Below are 22,346 nucleotides of genomic sequence, written 5' to 3' on the forward strand. Positions count from 1 at the left end.
GATAACTTACCCATGCTGAAGCTATATGCAATGGTGAGTCTTATTCTACAGCTTAACATCCTCTGTTTTGAAAATCTAAATTTCACAATGTTTGATGTACATCGCACAAAACATTTAATGTTCCTCTGTTCAAAATTTGCAAATATTTGTCCTCCACGAATGACCCAGAGGGAACCTTCTCCTCAGTGTAGTTGACAAAAAACTGATTGCCAGGAAAGACAGTGTTCACGTTACGCAGCCACACCTCAAATGCCTTTCGTTATACCGACTTCGCTGGTGGGCTGGCTTGCTGAATGCTATATGGGATATTTTAGCAGCATTGAGCATCACACAAGCCAGCCCACTAATGAAGTCTGAATGACGAAACATGTTTGGAGTTTGGCTGTGTGACGCGAACACTGTCTTGTCCAGCAATCTTTTGGCAGCTACACTGAGGAGAAGGTTCCCGATGCACGGGGTCACTCATGGAGGACACCTTGCGTGGCTGTTTGTTCCGGTATCCCACTGGAGGAGAGGCAGTATGCTGACTTTTGCCGTTGCTTGGTAGATATAACCTTGTGGTATTTTCTAGTCCACAGCTGAGGATTTATTTGGTTCAAATATCATTCTCTAGGCTTTCTGTGTGAAAATTGCTTTTTAAAAATATTAAAGAAAAATACTACACTATGAAGCACCCCCTTTGTTTTCCTAATGTTGTGTATATATATATATATATATATATATATATATATATATATATATATATAGAGAGAGAGAGAGAGAGAGATTTGCGGCAGGTCCGGCACTCTCTCCTACAGTCCTTACTGCGCCCGGTGCCTTCACGGGTATAAGGAAGATAGAAAGCGCAATGTGCGGCACTCGGTGCGAAATGAAAATACTCTCAGTCAGGTAGGCTTAGGTTAGCAACGTTTCATTCAGATTTGAATTTCATCAGGATATAACAGCAAAAACAATGTAAAAACTCACCTTATATCCCCACCCGGTGTAGCAGGCAAACAGCACCGATTATATATATAAATAGATATATGGCAGCACTCGGCCAGAACAAGTGGTCTTTGATACCAACATTTCAATGCTTTATTAGCATTTTCATCAGGGTGCTTATACGAAATGCTAATAAAGCATTAAAACATTGGTATCAAAGACCACTTGTGGGACTCCTTTCACTGCATCAATCGGATGTACTAGGATGTGTTTTCACCTGCAACAGTTTGGAGTTGAGTGCTGCTGCCTACAGTTTGATATATATATATATATATATATATATATATATATATATATATATATATATATATACGCAGAGGGGTCCGGCAATTCCACTTAAAACAATCCCTGGCGGGTGCCCGCAGCCCGCTATAGCCAGCAATATACCATCCAAATGAGCAGCACTCAGCCTTGTAACAAAATTTTTCGGTACTTATGTATTATCTGGACTCCCATGTTAAATGCACCCCATTTTTTCATACCCCTACTATCCAACTACGCATGGAGTTGATTTTATATAGTGTGGCGAGCGCAGCGAGCCACCGTGCCCGAAGCGTGGTGAGCGAAGCGAGCCCCGCGAGGGGACGCGGTTTCATAAGAAAAACGGGAGTCCAGATATTACATAAGTACCCATTTTTATTTTTAATCATAGCATAACAGCAATATTTCAATACATATCCAGGTATACACATACGGATATGTATTGAAATGTTGCTGTTATGCTGTGATTAAAAATAAAAATATTGCTTCAAGGCTGGAGTGCTGCTCATTTGGTAGGTGTATATATATATATATATATATATATATATATATATATATATATATATATATATATATATATGGAGAAAATGGAGGGTTTTCAGGGTGCGCTAAAAACCTTATATGATTGAACTGTACAATTCAAATTATAATAAAAAACAATTTATTAAAAAGTTGCTCACAGGAGCATAGCAGTAAATATGTAAGGTTCAATTACAGTTGCAGTGAACCGATGGTGTTACAACAAATTGTACAAATAAACAATAGACAGATGTCCATAAACGCCAGTTTAGCCCAACGCGTTTCGTCGTACACACGACTTCCTCAGGGGCATGGTGCAATACGATGGTCAAACGATGGTGGTCGGACACTAGGAGTTTCCTAGAAGGCACAATTTTTTGGTTGTGGAAACTCGATAGATTTATAGACAATGAATGTGGTGTCCACCAGCCGTGATAAATACAGGTATAGAAATAGATTTCTTGGCGTGCAGAAAATATTTTGGCAACCAGTCAATCAGGAGTTTACTGCTAGGCTCCACAAAAGACCGCCGAAATCCCGACAAGGGGGGGACGTGGATCGCCCCCCCTTTTGGGCTTGCTGCGCTCGCCACGCATCGGGCACGGTGCCTCGCTACGCTCGGCACACTAATTTATTCTCCCTCCGGGGGTGTCGTGGACACCCCCGGAGGGAGAAAGTGTCGGGATTTCAGCGGTCGGGATTTCAGCGGTCGGGATTTCAGCGGTCGGGATTTCAGCGGTCGGGATTCCAGCGTCGGGATTCTGAACGTCGGGATCCTCACCGCCTGGATTTACACTGCATCCCAAATAAAGCATATACTTGTATATACATCAAAGTCCGGCGGCACTCAGGAACCGATATCAAAAGAAACACAGCCTCAGGCGGATGTCAGCCAATGTTTCAATTAGTTTTACTTATTTCATCCTTGCCCTGATGAAAATAATAAAACTTATTGAAACGTTGGCTGACATCCGCCTGAGGCTGTGTTTCTTTTGATATCGGTTCCTGAGTGCCGCCGGTCTTTGCTGTATTGAGGGACAAGTTGGTCCCTCGATTGAGGATGGCAACAGGCCAAGTTTGATTGTATAGTGAGTGCCAGAACCCACCAGCAAATAAATAAATATATATATATATATATATATATATATAGCAGACTGTGGCGAGCCGGCACTTACTTAGATGTGCTGGGGCCCCGGTGCCCATTTGTGGCAGGATAGCTAGTTAGAAAAATACAATGGCACTCGGAGGTCTTTCAATCAAACAACGTGTATTCAAAAGATAGTGTCCAACGTTTCGGGGTGCTTACACCCCTTTGTCAAGGTACACCCTTGTACCTTGACAAAGGGGTGTAAGCACCCCGAAAACTGTCTTCTACCTATCTACACGTGTGGTGAGGAGGAGAATACTATGGAGGAGCCAAATCCTTTGGAAAGCAGTGCAAGTGGCTACCAGTGGACGACCTACATAGCAGGTGACGTTTTTAGCTATTCTGCTAATGAAGCTGATACTATACGTTACACAGATGAATTTGAAGGTCTGGCTGAAGCCACACCGCTTGAGGAACTTTATCGTGATTTATTGAAATTGAAAAAATGAGAAATTGACTATTACTACCATGGTCTCTCATTAAGTGACTACCACCGTGCTGGTAAAATTCCTCGTGGTTTGAGGATAAAAAATTCACCAACTATTGGCAAGCATGACCCGACCTTTTGTAGGAAATGGGTGGCTATAGCCAACAAATGTGCACTTGATTGGATGCTATTGATTATAGAACACTCCACCAAGGAAGTAAAACTCTGCAAAGAAAAAATTGCGCAATTTGAGTCTGCACATAAGCCTAACCTCACTAACGACACAGCAGTGGACTGGTATGAAAAACTTAATTCACAATTGCAAAAGGGAATTGATTAAGTTCAAAAAAGAAAAGAAGATCAAAGTCGACCTTGACTACGAACTTAATACTGTATATCTGTAAGGATTCTAGGAGTATCCCCGGTACCCTAACTCCGTTGCCTCTGACTGGAATCGACGGACGTGTGCGGTGCTAGGCTTCACCTGGGCCCGTCTCGGCTGAAGGGCGAATTAGGTCCGCCCCACTCCGCTACAGGCAGGTCTTAGGAAATGACAACACGTCCGCCGAGGCCAGGAGAGGGCAAGGGGAACCAGCTAGCTAAATCCCTATACCGGGGAACTCCCAGAAGCCCAAAGAAGTAATAAGGCTGAGCAGGAGACACTGACTGGCAACAGTGCACGTGAGATATAATACCATGAAATGGCAACAATGCTAATGAGATGTTATATAATGAAATGGCAATAATGCTAAAGAGATGTAATATAATGAAAATGGCAACAATGCGAATGAGATGTTATATAAAGAGAATGGCAACAATGCAAATGAGATGTTATATAAAGAAATGGGAATAATGCCCAGTGACACCGTGTGTCAAAACTGCGTAAGAAGAAAGACAGGGTAACCTCTGACTTATCTGAGAAGATGATGGAGTCCCAGACAAGCACTTGCAGATCTCTTGGGCTTATGAGTGTAAAGCGGGGCAGAAGCTGAATCCCAGGCACAGCAGGACCAAACCAGGCAGGGCAGGACAGGCGTGGAACAACAGGAAGGCTTCCGAGAGGAACCAGGACCAGGAACACACTCTGACATAGGCTGACAGAACGCTATAACCGGCGTCTGTCTGAAAGAGACGCCGGCTTATATTTTGAATTTGCCGCCCCCTGTGTGACGTCACCTCCGGTCTGTCCTGCAGAGTCTTCCCCCTGCAGAGACGGCTGCGGCGGAAGTTCGGGGCGTTGCCTAGCAACGTCCCCGAAGCCTTCCAGTAAAGCGTCCCAGGAAGATGGCCGCCGTCCTAGCAGCGCAGATGCTGCTGACGGATTAGGACGGCGGCGGTGCCTGGGACGGCGCCTAACAATATCAAAGGACGGTACCCCAGAGAGAGGGTGATTCCAAAAAAACCCTTCTTTCGACGAAATAGAGGTAGATTTCAACTTGACTACCAATCGTCCACTGACTTTAATTCGTCCAGTAGTGATGCGACTGATAGACCCACTAACTTCAAAAAAATCCCTTTAGGAGTGAAGACCAGGCGACAAATCGCTGCACCCGCCGGTACACCAGGTGTGGTGGCCAGTGGCGGCGGCAGAGGTCGGGGCAAAAAAACACCGAAAACTCAGAGCTAGTGATCAACCTGTCGACATACGAACTTACAGCGGCAGAGACTAAAGTATTATCTAAGGGCTTATCATTCATCCCCTCTGCTGATTTTAACAACATTGAATGGGACATTGAAAATTACAGACTGGCGAGACAATTGCGCTTAAAGGAACATTTCAAATAAAGCTTCTATTGTGAAATCTATGCCACCAGCTAAAGATCCTTTGCCCATTCAACTACAGAGGTTGCAACCTAGATCAACATACGATCCACAGTTCTTCAATGCTTCCATATGGACATTTAATAGGATGCTCAACTCAGAAGTACAGACGGTGGCCAAATCCCCCAGAACGCATTTCAACAACTTGAATAGAACTGATCGGGACATCATTAAAAACCTGGCCTCGAATAACTCTTTAGTTTTTCGAGGTGCTGACAAGGGTGGTGCCCTTGTCATCCAAGATATGGACAAATATCATTTGCAGGTGATGGTTCATCTGGATGATCAAAGGACTTATGTCATGTTGTCGGGGGATCCGACTGCTACCTTCTCTAATGAATTACGTGAGTTATTGCATAATGCTGTTTCTCGTGTTGTCATTTCCATTGAATTAATTCCAAGTTATCCGATTGTGCCACTTTTTTATTGTCTACCAAAGGTACACAAATGTCTGATTGATCCCCCTGGCAGACCCATTGTGGCTGCACGGAGTTCTTTAATGCAGCATGTTTCAGTACTTTTAGATTGTCTTTTTCAACTGTGTATACGGGGACACCCGAGGTATCTTTTGGATAACCCAATACACTGTTGAAAAAACTTATTGATTTAGGACGAGTTGATGATAACGTTACGATGTTTTCCACTGATGTTTCTGCCCTTTACACTTCCATCCCCCATGAATTGGGGCTAGCAGCATTAAGACACTTTCTGACTGACAACGCATACTATAAAGGCCCTGACATTTCCCTCATCCTGGAATTGATGCAGCTGGTATTAGAGAAAAACCTTTTTCTTTACAATAACAATTTTTTTTTTACAGAAAATTGGAGTTGCGATGGGGGCGGCAGTCGCTCCCTCATACGCAAATATCTTTAATTTTTTAGTATGAACAACATTTATTTTTTGATGACCCCGCCATTGCCAGCAACATTGTCTATTATAATCGCTATATAGACGATTTATTGGTGTTTTGGAGGGGGCGCCCAGATATTTTTTGCAATTTTTTGACCAAGCATAATGCTGGCACAGACCCCATTAAATTTACTTTTACCCAGTCCTGCATCAATTTTGTGGATGTGCGCATAATACTTGAAGATGGCATAATTCATACTGATCTTTTTAAGAAAGAAACTGATCGTAACAACTTGCTAGAATTTACTAGTTGCCATCCTAGAGCAATGGTCAGAAGCCTACCTTATTCCCAACTTTTGCGCATTAAGCGGATTGTATCAGATCCACAACTGGCAGAACATCAGATGGGATCAAATGATTGAGCGTTTCATCGCTCGTGGATATCCCCTGTCCGAACTTCTGGCTATCAAAGCCAAAGTTATTAATCTTGATCGTACCACCTTATTGTCTCCTGACAATCATACTGACACTAAACCTGAAATCTTACCGTGGGTTACCACCTACACACAGCTGAGTCCTGAGATTGTGAAAATTGCCCGCAAAAACTGGCCCATCATCCAATCTGATGTAGATCTAGGATTGGGTAATACAAGATTATTGCCAAGTTTCAAAAGATCTAAAAATTTGGGCAATTTTCTAGTTAAATCTAATGCCGCACCTCTCACCAATCAACCTATAGGGAGAAGATTGTGCTGTGTACGGTGCACTTGTACATCTTGCAAATTTATGTTAACAGGAGCCACCTTTAATCATCCACGCACAGGAAAGAGTCTATCTATTAGACATACTCTATCATGTAACTCTTGCTACACTGTTTATCAGATTATCTGTCCGTGTGGACTGTCGTACATCGGCAAGACTGAAAGACCTTTCAAAGATAGGATGGCCGCCTATAGATCTGCCATTAAGGGAGCCTTAGCGACCGGCCAGAGTGATCAGCCGGTGGCGTGGCACTTTATGACGGCAAGACATGGGTTGGCCACGATTAGATATCGCATGATAGACCACATACCTGTGCCTATTAGGGGTGGCAATAGAAAACTCATGTTATTGAAATGTGAGGCACGCTGGATTGCAAGGTTGGGTACCCTTACTCCAAATGGGCTCAATGAGCAGTCTGGCATTGCATCACTCCTTAATTGACTCCCTCTACCACAGTTCGATTACAACATGGTTTAACTTTTTTTACATGCTACTTTATTTAATATACTTTGATCATATTCTCTTATATTTGATTCTCCCATTTTCCTCTGGTGTCTGGTATAATTTAATTTTTTTTCATTTACTATTGTTTTTTATATATATTTTTTTTTGTGTTTTTCATCGACATTGTGTCGTTTTGAGTCAACAAGCTCCTGATGTCGACCATATGCTTACTTGCTTGTTGCCTTAAAAGTATTTATATTAATTTATTATTTGTTGTGTGACCTTTTTTTAGTTTTCATGACATTTATGTTATGCGGTTTCCATGGTATTTGGTGTTGTCATACAATCTGCGCCACTGGGCGTGTGTCGGAGGCAAACGCCGATGCTGTCCATTGACACATTTGGCGCGAGTCTCGTGCACACGCCTCCAGCTGATGTGGATTTCACTGTCTATTTAAGGTGAATGTTCATAGAGCCTACCTCTCAGCCACTCGCTTGGTCAAATTCAAAGGCCTGGCCTCAGCAACATGCCCTAAATGTAAAAATAACCAAGGCACGTTCTTTCATCTTTTGTGGCAATGCAAGTATATAGTCGATTTCTGGGAGGAGGTGGTCCAAATACTGGTGGATTCGGGCATACCTGTCAGCACCGGGGTTCCTTGTGTTCCCGGCTGTGACCGTGGTGGACCAGTGGAGGGCGCTGGGTAGCAGGACGAAGGAGGTTTGAGGTAGTCGGAACTCATGCACGGTGGATCGAGGAAGATGACCTGCTGGGGACACAGAGGATTGGCTGAGACCTAAAGCAGAGGCGCGGGGTCTAAGCCGACAAGGGTATTCACCAGGGACCCCCGCAAGGGGATATGGACTTAGCTGCAACTGCCGACCAGGTCGCGGCCCTCTGCCCAGGTTCCTCTGTGGCTTTTGCAGGGTTAGATACTCTGGGGTCTCTAGAGCAATGATGTTGAGGGTTACTTAAACCATCGATGGTGACCGATGGCACTGAATGCTTGACAGCAACACGGAGGGTACGGAGGGATGCATATAACAGACAGTTCACAGTATAGGGGACTGAGTACCACGGGATGCGGCCTGGGAGCCGGAGAAGACACGAGGGTGAACACAGGGAGTACTGGAGATCGCTGGGGAATACTTGAGGATCACTGGAGATCGCTGAAGCGGCCTGGAAGCCGACACTGGGGATCACTGGGGATCACTGGGGCGGCCTGGGAGCCGAGGTTGTAGTTGGCAGCCTGGGAGCTGCGAGATGGCCTGGGAGCCGGTGATGACAGTTGGCAGCCTGGGAGCTGCAGGATGGCCTGGAAGCCGGAGATGACGACCTGGGAGTCGTTGGTCTATGATGTCGATAACCAGGAGAGAATGTCGGAGTCTCTGGAGGCACTTTGGAAAACAGTTGACACAGGATGTCGACAACAGACGATAATGTGACAATACTGGGATGCAGCAACTAATGGACGTCAGGGATGACACAGATGTTGTTAGTCAGGGATAGACGGCAGAAGCTGAGTGTCGACTGTGAGGTAGACAGTGCCTGTCGACAGATCAGGACTGTGATGGTAAAAAGTCACTGATGGGTTTGAAGGTAGTTTGGCCTGGGAGCCAAGGGGTCTAGCCTAGGAGCTAGTGGGGATTTGCTAGCCAGTGCCAGCGGTATCCTCTGCAGGGGATAACTTGCTCACTCAACCGCAGTGATGGAATTAGCAGGAGTCTCTGGAGATGAACGGAACCAGGTAAGTAGCAGCAGGACACTAGGAGAACGTATCGCTGGAGACTGGATAGCCAGGAGCCTTGGAATTCTCTGTCTCTGGGGTAAGCAGAAAGAACATTTGTTCAAGGCAAGGAGGACTCTGGGAAGCTGGCTTATATTCCTCCAGGTGATTGCTTGATTGTCTGCAGCTTGCAGCAGCAGACAGAACCAGGAAGTATGCCTTGAGTTACCTGGGACCATGTGACTGGTGCTGAACTCAGGGAGCGTCACAGGAGTTCTAATCACTAAAAATGCAGAGCAGCTGCAACAGCAGCAGCTAGGAAACAAACAGGCATAGAAACCTCAGGAAATAACTGTGAACCAAGTCAGGTTCATGACAGTACCTCCCCCTTTAGGGGTGGACTCCGAACACCCCAATGAACTTGGCAGGGACGGGAGGATCGGGCCCTTGAGGCTAGGACTCCACTATAGCTTAAGTTGCATCTAGTAAGATAGCCAGGGGCTTTTGGATAGCAACTTGTAGAATTCAATTTAATTTTTTCCTGAGGCAAAACATGGTTTTCATCTTCGGAACAGGTGGACCATCCATCATTGACAAAAACTGATTTTACTGGAATATCTTCCTGGAGAAAAACATGGTCGGGAAGGATAGAACCTCCCGGGAAGGGAGTTTCATCATGAACTGGGTCATAATCAGAATCTGAGTCCAATTCTAATGGACGTATATGATCCTTTCTCTTGGAAGTATCAGTTAGAAAGTCCTGTAAATAATGTAAAGCAGAAGAACCAATACAGATTGCAGACTCTGAATGATCAGTATACTTCTCTTTAGGGACAGAAGTGATGTTAGCTGGTACATCCATGGGACTAGAATTTCTTAAAGGACCTGCAGAAGGACAGAGTGAAATTACACCCATCTTTAAGTCAAGGGACCGGGGTTTAGAAATATCTTTATTTCTGGAGATATGATGACTCTTAATATATGGATCCTGGAGAGCCTGGTCTTGTTCAAGTTTAGATACTCCAGAAAATTGAGAACGCTGATATACACTGGGACAGGCAGAGTCCGGGCTGGAACCGGAACGGACTGAATCCGGACATTCAGATGGTCCATCTTGGACCTGGACTACACAGGGTGTAGACATAATGGCACAGGAAGAAGGCTGACCTGGAGTAAATGGCTTGGGTGCCATTTCTGGAACTGGAGAAACAGATACAGATGTTTTAAAAGTATTATGCATAAGAGCACTGCGGCATTGAGGCTTGTCACCCTTCCTGGATGTACAGAGGTTACAGTCTCTAATAAGGTGACTAGCACTACCACAATAGAAGCATAGGTGGAGCTGTCTGCGAAGGTGACGTTCAGCTTCCGAGCATTTGGGATGCGAGAATCTCCTGACTTTGTCTTCACATTGCATGGAATAGAATGGATTATTTCTCAGGGAGTTTATAAAAGGAGATTGTTTAATTGCAGTGGGTCGCGCAGAACTTCTTGCGGTAACTTGTGTAATCTGAAGAATCTCTGGTATTAGCAGAATAATAGTAGACAGAAGACTTTGCAGCTGTTCCAACAATCTATGAAGAACACTCAGAGGCTCAGAATCCCTTTGACAAGGGAACTGGGAAATCTGCGGACAATTCATGGGTGATCGGGGACAGGAAACTGGAACAACCGGAGTTGACTTGGAACAAGGACTAGAAGTACCCAGGAATTGCTGGAGATCGTCCAAACAGGAAGTGACAGCAGTTGATGCAAAACATTTTTGGACAGTCGACGCAGGAGGTGTCAACGACTGCTGTATAGTGTCCAATCGAGTGGATACTCCCTGGAGACTCTTCGTTATCCACTGCTGAGTGGCTTCTTGGATCTTCATAGGGGCGGAGACATCTGGAAGAGCCGCTGGTCCCACACTTGGGTCGTGAGCCGAGTCCATCGGCCTTGAACAAACTGTCAGCACCGGGGTTCCTTGTGTTCCCGGCTGTGACCGTGGTGGACCAGTGGAGGGCGCTGGGTAGCAGGACGAAGGAGGTTTGAGGTAGTCGGAACTCATGCACGGTGGATCGAGGAAGATGACCTGCTGGGGACACAGAGGATTGGCTGAGACCTAAAGCAGAGGCGCGGGGTCTAAGCCGACAAGGGTATTCACCAGGGACCCCCGCAAGGGGATATGGACTTAGCTGCAACTGCCGACCAGGTCACGGCCCTCTGCCCAGGTTCCTCTGTGGCTTTTGCAGGGTTAGATACTCTGGGGTCTCTAGAGCAATGATGTTGAGGGTTACTTAAACCATCGATGGTGACCGATGGCACTGAATGCTTGACAGCAACACGGAGGGTACGGAGGGATGCATATAACAGACAGTTCACAGTATAGGGGACTGAGTACCACGGGATGCGGCCTGGGAGCCGGAGAAGACACGAGGGTGAACACAGGGAGTACTGGAGATCGCTGGGGAATACTTAAGGATCACTGGAGCGGCCTGGAAGCCGACACTGGGGATCACTGGGGATCACTGGGGCGGCCTGGGAGCCGAGGTTGTAGTTGGCAGCCTGGGAGCTGCGAGATGGCCTGGGAGCCGGTGATGACAGTTGGCAGCCTGGGAGCTGCAGGATGGCCTGGAAGCCGGAGATGACGACCTGGGAGTCGTTGGTCTATGATGTCGATAACCAGGAGAGAATGTCGGAGTCTCTGGAGGCACTTTGGAAAACAGTTGACACAGGATGTCGACAACAGACGATAATGTGACAATACTGGGATGCAGCAACTGATGGACGTCAGGGATGACACAGATGTTGTTAGTCAGGGATAGACGGCAGAAGCTGAGTGTCGACTGTGAGGTAGACAGTGCCTGTCGACAGATCAGGACTGTGATGGTAAAAAGTCACTGATGGGTTTGAAGGTAGTTTGGCCTGGGAGCCAAGGGGTCTAGCCTAGGAGCTAGTGGGGATTTGCTAGCCAGTGCCAGCGGTATCCTCTGCAGGGGATAACTTGCTCACTCAACCGCAGTGATGGAATTAGCAGGAGTCTCTGGAGATGAACGGAACCAGGTAAGTAGCAGCAGGACACTAGGAGAACGTATCGCTGGAGACTGGATAGCCAGGAGCCTTGGAATTCTCTGTCTCTGGGGTAACCACACAGGAAGCAGAAAGAACATTTGTTTAAGGCAAGGAGGACTCTGGGAAGCTGGCTTATATTCCTCCAGGTGATTGCTTGATTGTCTGCAGCTTGCAGCAGCAGACAGAACCAGGAAGTATGCCTTGAGTTACCTGGGACCATGTGACTGGTGCTGAACTCAGGGAGCGTCACAGGAGTTCTAATCACTGAAAATGCAGAGCAGCTGCAACAGCAGCAGCTAGGAAACAAACAGGCATAGAAACCTCAGGAAATAACTGTGAACCAAGTCAGGTTCATGACAATACCTAGAGAAGTCATGACCTCTAGAGGATGCCTGTTAAATATTTTAGATATCAGATTGTTGGAGCACGGTGATCGACAATATATTAATAACCTTTGCTCCCTGGCAAAGGTAGTAATTGCCAGGTCCTGGATGGCAAAGGAAGGCCCCAATGTAGCATGTTGGAAGGGGCTGGTTAACTACACATTTAAGCATGAAAAATATTTGTATACTAATAGAAATGTAATATATAAGCACAATAAAATTTGGCACCGGTGAAAAGCATTATATCCTAATATAGGAACATAAAGTTCAAAAATGACACGGGAAACAATCACAAATGTTTAAATTATTAATATTATATAAATCGTATAGATTTAGTGGAACAAAACACATAGAAACAAGGACTGGGGTGAGAAGAAAGAGAAAAATTAAATATAAAATAGACAGATACAGAATATATAAATAAATCCAGATAATAAGATAGAAAAAGACACAGTTAATATTTCTTTCACTTCACTTGATTTATTTAGGTGTTAAACATTTACTATTACTTATTTCATGCAGTAGAAGATATAAAGTAATGTGGGTGTGGAGCCGCTACTTCTAACGTGCTACGATAATAGTATCAGAGGATGGTATCCAATCCCATCGCCCTGATAGGACCAAGAAGAGGAAACGGGGAAAACAATGCATAATTAAGATCTGTATGGATATCAGACTAACCAAGCGGGGGGTGGGGGGGGGGGGGGGGTGAGGGGCGGGGGGGTGGGAGGTGGGGGGGACGGGTTTTGTAATATTGTGTTGTATTAAATGTATTAACCTGCCAAATTAACTTTACGTTGTACAAATTTCCGTAATTGGCATTTATATACATGCGATGTAAAATTGAATAAAGATTACGTTTAAAAAAAAAAAAAAGGTGAATGTTACTTGCAGTGGCAAACGCAGGATTTTCAGAAGGGGGTTTCCAGAGGGGCGGAGCAAAGCACAGAGATTTACACTTAGATGACCCAGTATATGCCGGGTCAGTTAAAGTATTATAGATAGACCAAATATATATAAATAATAATAATAATAATAATAATAGGGGGCGGTAGGGGTGGGGGAAGCTTCGATGTCTCGCGGGTGGTAGGGGGTATTATATCAACCGCTCAGCATGTAGGGCCTGGATTAGTAATTTCCACTAATTACCCCTTTACTGCACAGATGGTGGGAGATGGGGTGGGAGAAAGGGGCATTGGGCTGAATGAAGGGGCCCTGATACACAACTTACAGGGTGGTAGAGATCTGGAGCTGGTGACGGCGGCGGCTTCTGCTGGAGAACCTGTGGCAGGGAACGGCACAACCCAAGGGACCCACAAAAGACAACGCTACTTCGGTTAGCAGCGACAAATATTTATTAAAGAAAAACAACTGGACTAGTCGCTGTGATATGCTCCTACACATATGCAAACATCAATAAGAAAGATAAAAAAAAACACAAAGACAATGACATCAAAGAGAGCAATATTAAAGACAATAATATGACCTCACTAGAATAATATACTGCACATATAACACTATACTGCACATATAACACTATACTGCACCCTGTATATACTGAACTGTAGTCCCTGGTGCAAGGAAAACAGTCAATGAAGAAACGGTCCCACGAAGGAAGATCCTCACAAGTACAAGGGTAGGCCCTACCTTAGTGTGCACACTACTATATAAAGGCCAGAAAATATTAATGGTCCCCTATAACGGGGTACAGGCGAGTCCCCGTTACCTAGGGCAACTCCCTGCTAGACATACAACACAGGCTGTAGATATAGGCTTGGCGGTGGTGGCAAATCTGTCATGCAGCCAGAGGGGCGTTGCAGGTGTCTCTGGGCTGCTAATGTCGCAGGGTGATCAGCACCCAAATAACAGTTGTCCCCTATGCAGTGGAGAGCCACTTCAATAGCTGGGTAAAGTGGGCCAATGTGGGGTGCAGGCCAGCCTGGGGGTAGGGGTGCTCCTATACCTTAACTCTCAGCTGCAGATGCCAGCTCCTGCTGGTCATGACTCTTCAGGGTCTCTCACTCCTCTCTGGGTCTCACTCCTCTCTGGGTCTCACTCCTCTCTGGGTCTCTCTCTGCTGGCCAGTAACGCTGCCTGGGACCTCTCAGCAGCACCTGATCTCCTCTTCAGTGCAGGACAGGGGAACAGCTTCTCTGTTCACTGCACACACGCTGCTGGGCTTTCTCCTTCTCTCTCTGCCTGAGTCTCACCCTGCTCCCAGCATGTCTTCTCACTCTCTGCACACTTCCTCCCTCTCACCTTGCTGCTGGGATCACCTCTGACCTCTCAGTTTCCTGTCACAAGTGCAGGGGAGCTGGGACACTAGCTGTCTGTTAACCCCTTACAGCCCTGCTGTTTCTATAAAAATGCAGTTCTTTCTCTGAGCAGCATTAGCTGCAATTTACCTTCTTTGAGGGCACAGGGACACCTCTGGGGTGGACTGCCACACACCTCCCTGCTGGAAATTTGCCTGTCCGCAGGCAACTTACCCGGACCAATAAGTTCTTGACAAAGTCCTGTCAATGTCCATGACAACATTCAAACGCTAAATGAAAACAGGTGTGATCAATTATACATTAAATAACAACTATAAGCATCACTATCTTCCTGCCACCTGATATCTAATGTGGGCTCACCAGGTCAACCATCCCTCTGCCACAGGACCTCCATCCCTCTGCGGTCCAGCTTCTCCAAGGCTGTCAATGGATGGCGCCCACTCTCACGATGTACGCATCTTTAGGCATGTCTCGCCTCTCGGTCTTGCTTCTTCGACCTCTGTATCGCTTGCTGGATTCTGAGGGCAAATTCCTCTCCTGAGATGGTCGTATATTCACCACTTGTTACCGGCTTCCCACCGATGAAACAGATCTTGGCCTTGTCTTCTCTCTCTGGTGCTTCTACCTTGGCCTTGGATCTATGCTGTGGCACCACTGGTTCTGCTGCTGGTGGCTCTACCGTTGGCATCACAGCCATCTGAACCACGATCTCGGGGCTTCTCTGCTGGTCTACCATTCTTGGCCCTAGGTTCGCCACCCGATAATCGGCATCATCCATTCTGGGGACGTACTCTCTTGTTGGCTCTGCAAGTTGAGGCCTAGTCGCTGCTTGCTGCTTCTGGTGGACTGCCTCACTCCAAGCGACCGGTTTCTCGCTTGCCCTCGTGATGTCAGGTTCTGGTGGGCGGGGCATCTGTCCTGGTCGAGGAGGGTTGGTGTTGACCCTTTCGTTCTCCTGCTTGACCGTTCTCGGTTCAACTCTGCTTCCGCTATATTGGTGGTAGGGTGGATGCTCTTTACGGTGCGGGTAGTGCCACTGTTGTTCCGGGGCATGTCTATTGCGTAGCACCGGCGTTCCATTCGGCCCAGTCACTTTTGCGGCCTTGGTGCCTTTCTTCCCGCTTGTTAATTCAAATTCGACGGTTTCACCATCGCTCAGGCTCCGGAAGCAATTCTGGGGGTCTTCGTTCTGTATGGCGGTGTAATGGACATAGACGCTCCGCCCGTTGTCTGCACGTCTAATGTATCCATATCCGCGTGGCACATCAAACCACAGGACACGACCTGTGATCCTTCTTGGGCCGGTTCGCGGCCTATTGGTCATCTGAGTTACACCGGATGCTCTTGAGGCGTTCTGGAACACTGCCGGTGGACTACTTCTCCCGTGCCTTCTCACAGTGTGTAGTCGTTCTGACCTCCATTGGGGATTCTGTTGCCGTCTATGCCTTCTGCCACCTTCACGTTGCTGTCTTTCCTTTTCATCCTCCGCCCATTCCTGACGCATCTGACGGATCATCCTGGTCATTTCGGTCATCGCTCCAATGATGGCCCCAATCGAGTTCTGATTGGCTTGCGCTGGTGGAGTGGCGGTTCTTCGCATCTCCTGCGGTTCTGTGTACTGCGATCGCCACATCTTGCCGTTCACAGGGGTCTTGTGCAATCCTGTTAGTAGACGCCAAGTGTGACAGTGCCCCTGTACGGTGTGGTGCAAGATGGCGTACCTTAAATCTGGAGCTGGTGACGGCGGCGGCTTCTGCTGGAGAACCTGTGGCAGGGAACGGCACAACCCAAGGGACCCACAAAAGACAACGCTACTTCGGTTAGCAGCGACAAATATTTATTAAAGAAAAACAACTGGACTAGTCGCTGTGATATGCTCCTACACATATGCAAACATCAATAAGAAAGATAAAAAAACACAAAGACAATGACATCAAAGAGAGCAATATTAAAGACAATAATATGACCTCACTAGAATAATATACTGCACATATAACACTATACTGCACATATAACACTATACTGCACCCTGTATATACTGAACTGTAGTCCCTGGTGCAAGGAAAACAGTCAATGAAGAAACGGTCCCACGAAGGAAGATCCTCACAAGTACAAGGGTAGGCCCTACCTTAGTGTGCACACTACTATATAAAGGCCAGAAAATATTAATGGTCCCCTATAACGGGGTACAGGCGAGTCCCCGTTACCTAGGGCAACTCCCTGCTAGACATACAACACAGGCTGTAGATATAGGCTTGGCGGTGGTGGCAAATCTGTCATGCAGCCAGAGGGGCATTGCAGGTGTCTCTGGGCTGCTAATGTCGCAGGGTGATCAGCACCCAAATAACAGTTGTCCCCTATGCAGTGGAGAGCCACTTCAATAGCTGGGTAAAGTGGGCCAATGTGGGGTGCAGGCCAGCCTGGGGGTAGGGGTGCTCCTATACCTTAACTCTCAGCTGCAGATGCCAGCTCCTGCTGGTCATGACTCTTCAGGGTCTCTCACTCCTCTCTGGGTCTCACTCCTCTCTGGGTCTCACTCCTCTCTGGGTCTCTCTCTGCTGGCCAGTAACGCTGCCTGGGACCTCTCAGCAGCACCTGATCTCCTCTTCAGTGCAGGACAGGGGAACAGCTTCTCTGTTCACTGCACACACGCTGCTGGGCTTTCTCCTTCTCTCTCTGCCTGAGTCTCACCCTGCTCCCAGCATGTCTTCTCACTCTCTGCACACTTCCTCCCTCTCACCTTGCTGCTGGGATCACCTCTGACCTCTCAGTTTCCTGTCACAAGTGCAGGGGAGCTGGGACACTAGCTGTCTGTTAACCCCTCACAGCCCTGCTGTTTCTATAAAAATGCAGTTCTTTCTCTGAGCAGCATTAGCTGCAATTTACCTTCTTTGAGGGCACAGGGACACCTCTGGGGTGGACTGCCACAGATGCTTAATACGCAGAGGAGGGGTGTATAGTGGAGTGGGCTTATTATTCATAATTCTCTGGTGGGAGGACAGCTTGCTTGACTGCAAATATCTCCAGTTCCCGGAAATAGATTTCTTAGATTTTAATGGAATTAAAAACTAGAGAATCCCTCCTACAAAATGGTACTGAGGACTAGGGGATCAGAGTTCAGGAGGCAGAGCAATCTGCCAACGAGAATATAATACTACATACCAGGTGTGTGGAGCTGGAGCAGTAACCAGCTGCTGGAAGGCTGATATCTCTGGTTCTGGGCACAGTAGATACAAGCTACTAGTGTCTATCAAAGGGGGAGAGTCCCAGATTTTGGAATATACCCTAAAAAAACTCTAAGTCAGACAGAACCTGAAATATCTGACTGGGAATAACAATTAACAGGCTTGGATGGTGACCACTGCTTTGAAGTCAGATATCTCCGGTTCCCAATGGACGATTTTTACAATTCGTATACCCATGGAAAGAGAGCTTTCAACTGAGGGCCCTTAGACTCCTGGGGGGTTTCTGGGTACTCAGAACCCCCCCCTGCGTGCGCTACTGACTTGGTGTATTTTAACCTGATGACAATATCGATTGGATATTGAAACGTTGTTGTTTCTAATAAAGCTATTTTGATACTCAGACGACTCTTGCTGGAGTGCTGCACACTACGACTCTCTCTCTCTCTCTCTCTCTCTCTCTATATATATATATATATATATATATATATATATATACTGTATGTATATATTCTTTAGAATTTCAGTGTAAACATTTTTAAAGCACATATGTTATGCTTTCATTTGTTTGTGATTTGCAACTTCACAAGTTCACAAATATCAGGACAACTAGGCAGCCCACATTACATTTACAGCACTTAACGCAGAAGTTTGGCATTTTACAAAATCTGCAGCTGGCGCAGGTAAACTGAAATGAAGGTTTGTGGGAAGAAAATAAGTCATATAATTAGCATGCTTTTACTTTCTTTTCAGAAAATAAAGGGGGATTTACAAAAATGACCTTCATTCTGGGTAATCTTTAGTGTATTTTTTGTATTATTATAAACCTTTTTATTAATAAAATAATTTTTAAGAATTCACCTTTTTATAATGTAGCACTTAAATCTTGTAGAAATAAAAGCGAGTCTAAAAGAGTAGCAAAATACAGTAAGTCTGTGTTTTACCTTATGCAATAAGCAAGGATATTGGATAGGAACTAATGATCAACAATATATCTTTCTCACTCTGCAAATTACTTTATTGTACTAAAACAAACAGAATATAGTACACCTAATTACTTTAATACAATAAGCTCTAAGTTTCAACTTTATTATTAATAATAATAATAATAATAATCATTATTATTATTATTAGGAGTAGTAGTAGTAGTAGTAGTAGTAGTAGTAGTACAAAGTCTGATTAGCAGAGGTTAGAGTTTCTTTTGAGTTTTTCAAGGCATGAGAATAAAATGTGCCTCCAGTCTTGAGGAACAAATCTGGGATTTATAGCACTAAGAATCTTCTTTTCACAACCCTGAGCAATTGCTATGTGTTAGTAAATTAAATGTTAAAATCATATTTTTTCTATGGTGTACTAAACTTCCAAGATTGCCCAGGTCGCATTTTAGTGGCTTGTTATGCTGGCCTTTGAACCACTAGAAGTAATAACATAACCATGCCTGACGGTGCATGCCAGCTCTTTAGAACCACAAGTACTTGCTAGGACATGTGCTTATACACAGAATGCCGTATGTGTAGCTGCTTACATGTAAATAAAGTAAATATACAGTAGTCAAAATCAGAGGTTCAGGGTTCCAGGTAATTCAAGGGAAATTGCATAGTCAAAATCGTCCATAGCTAAAATCACACCATGTCTATGGATTTTTACAGTCACGCCCCATTTTCACAGCTGTGGGGGCATGGCTAGTAGTTCTTCCTACAGACATGACATGGGGGGAGAGCAGGAGTTCTTATGGGAGAGGCCTTGCAATAGGGGGTAAGGGAGAAGCAGTAGGCAATGCCAGAGAATGGGTGACGGGGAGGCAGTGGGTGACTGAGTATGACTAGGTAGAGATAATGCCTCACCTTTCTGTTCCCGGCCGGCAGAGGGTCTGGTTTCCCGCAGCTCCCTGCTTCCCCGCTTGCCATGTTCCCGCACTGCACTCTGCCGCTCTGTCCATCTATCCTCACTTATCTCCATCTCCCGGTATTTCTGCCCTCCGCCCCCTCCCCCGATTGCCTTACTCTTGCACTCCGCAAGCAGCTGCTCCATCCTTCTCACCCCCGCCCCGCTTAACCTTTCCCCTCTCTTTGCTCTCACTAGAGTAGTTCTGTCCCCCCTCCGCTTGCCATGTTCTTGCACTCCGCTCCCAGAATGCCCTCAGCAGCTCCGTCTGACTTCCCTGCAGGGGAATAACAAGAACTTTGTGGGCCCCATAGCAAAAAAAAAAAATTAAGGGCCCCCCAACTCAGGTCTTCACTAGAGTTGGCATGTCTAGAGCCGTGTTGCTTATCATTTTATCATACATAAATACAAACGTCCATATACTGCCTCTACAATACAAAATACATACATACATACATACATACATATACAGTACACTGCCTCCCTCATACATACATACATACATACATACATATACACTGCCTCCCTCATACATACATACATACATACATACATACATACATACATACATACATATACATTGCCTCCCTCATACATACATACTCTACATACATATACACTGCCTCCCTCATACATACATACATACATACATACATATACACTGCCTCCCTCATACATACATACATACATACATACAGTATACACTGCCTCCCTCATACATACATACATAAGTTCATACCCTGCCTCTAACATACATAAATACATCCATACACTGCTTCCCACATACATACTGTACATACGTCCACCCATCCATACATACATCTATATACTGACTGCATACTTACTGTATACATAGTTTACACACCCCTGTGACAAGGAACACTGATATCACATTGTATGAATAGTGACTCCAGGGAGCCACTAATCCTGGCACCACCACAAACAACAAAGAGCAGCTTACCCCTGGTGTTTGCTGCCATCTCCCGCTCCCTGCTCTTGGTCAGGGTCCCTGTCTTGCCACTGCCAACCAGCTCAGCACTGCTCCTGTTTGGGGCCTGCTGCAGAATGTGCTGGCTGGCAGGCATTGCGCTGCTGCTCATAGGGGGTGGCTAGAACTGACTCTCCTGGAGCCGCACACACAAGTGTTACTAGTGCCGCGGCCGGGATGTGTGTACCCGCCGGAGCCGCGGCCAGGAAGTGTGTACCCGGAGCCGCGGCCAGGAAGTGTGTCTCCAGAGCTGCGGCCGCGAACTGTGTCCCCAGAGCCGCGGGCCGTATGCATCCGCGGCAGGTTAGTGACCCCCTTATCCGCGGCTGGGTAGTGTCCCCGGGCCCGCGTCAGCATTAATTTACCGTAGAGGTGGTGCAGGGGGTAGCTTGCTGGGACCGCGGCCCCCCCGAACCTGCCGGGCCTCATAGCAACTGCACCCTCTATATTTACGCCGCTGTGCCCTGCTTCTTGTGTCCCGCAGCTCCGTCCCCCATTTCTCATGTCCCCCACTCAGCTCCATCTTCTACCTGACAGTTATGCTTATCATAACTGGAGGTTAACTGTGGGCGAGCAGGGACTGGCCACGGCCTTCTTAAAAGTGGGTATAGTGCTGCGGCCGCGGCCGCTGACCACGTAGATGGAGGTCCGCAGCCCAGCAAGGGAGGGTGGCGGCCTTATATTAACTTAAATGAGCCAGCCCACCGGGAAAATACTGCCCCTGGTCCTATACAAGGATTTGTTTGCAAAGAAGCAAATGCAAGACAAATGATGGGCCATGCCAGTAGGAGACTCCTTGGGAATAGCTGGTGTTGTATAACCAATTTGGTGTTCAAACAGCAGATGCTCAGGAGCCACCTACTGCAGGAGCCTTTATTCTCCAACATATTCTCTTTTTTATTCTTCTTTGGCAGTTGATAATAACAGAAAGGTATTTACACTAATATGATTGAAATTATTGCTTTTGATACATGTTGTCTTAAACATTTGGATGTGTGGAGCTACCTGGAGTAACTAGTCCCATAATTAATGCAAATGCCAAGGCAGATTTACTGTTTTTGAAAAACAGATTTACTGTGTTTTTGAACAATTGGGACTAAATCTATATTTATTTTTGCCTACCAATTAATCAATTGAATTTTTGAGTATGATTTGCGTCAATAAGTAATGTTCATTAAATCAATGTTGGAATTTGGCTATTGAGCTGAATTCACAAAAATATGGTATGTGCTTTCTTTCTTTTATATATACAAGTCTATTAAAAATGAAGTTTTAAATTTACTCATTATACAACCATAATTGTTTCTTTAAGACTGCGCCCAAAAAGCACATTTGTCTTGCATTTGCTTCTTTGAACACAAATTCTTGTATATTCATCAAATTTATTGAATGTTGGGCGGTGCACCAATTCATGACTACAAAAATTTGTTTTCAAGTAGTCCAACATATTGGTTATTTTGATGTTTTTGAATTAAATTTATGTTTCAGCACTGTTTGTGCGGATCGACCCACTCCTACTACTATAACATTGGTCCTGGAGACCCAGTAGTGGATTTAGGCCAGCACCGGTGGAGTCTGCAAAATAAAATCTTTTTGGTATATTTATTAATTGTTTTTGTAGTTTTATAACCAACT

Source organism: Crinia signifera, chromosome 3 (assembly GCF_055691185.1).
Source record: "Crinia signifera chromosome 3, ASM5569118v1, whole genome shotgun sequence".
NCBI lineage: Eukaryota > Metazoa > Chordata > Amphibia > Anura > Myobatrachidae > Crinia > Crinia signifera.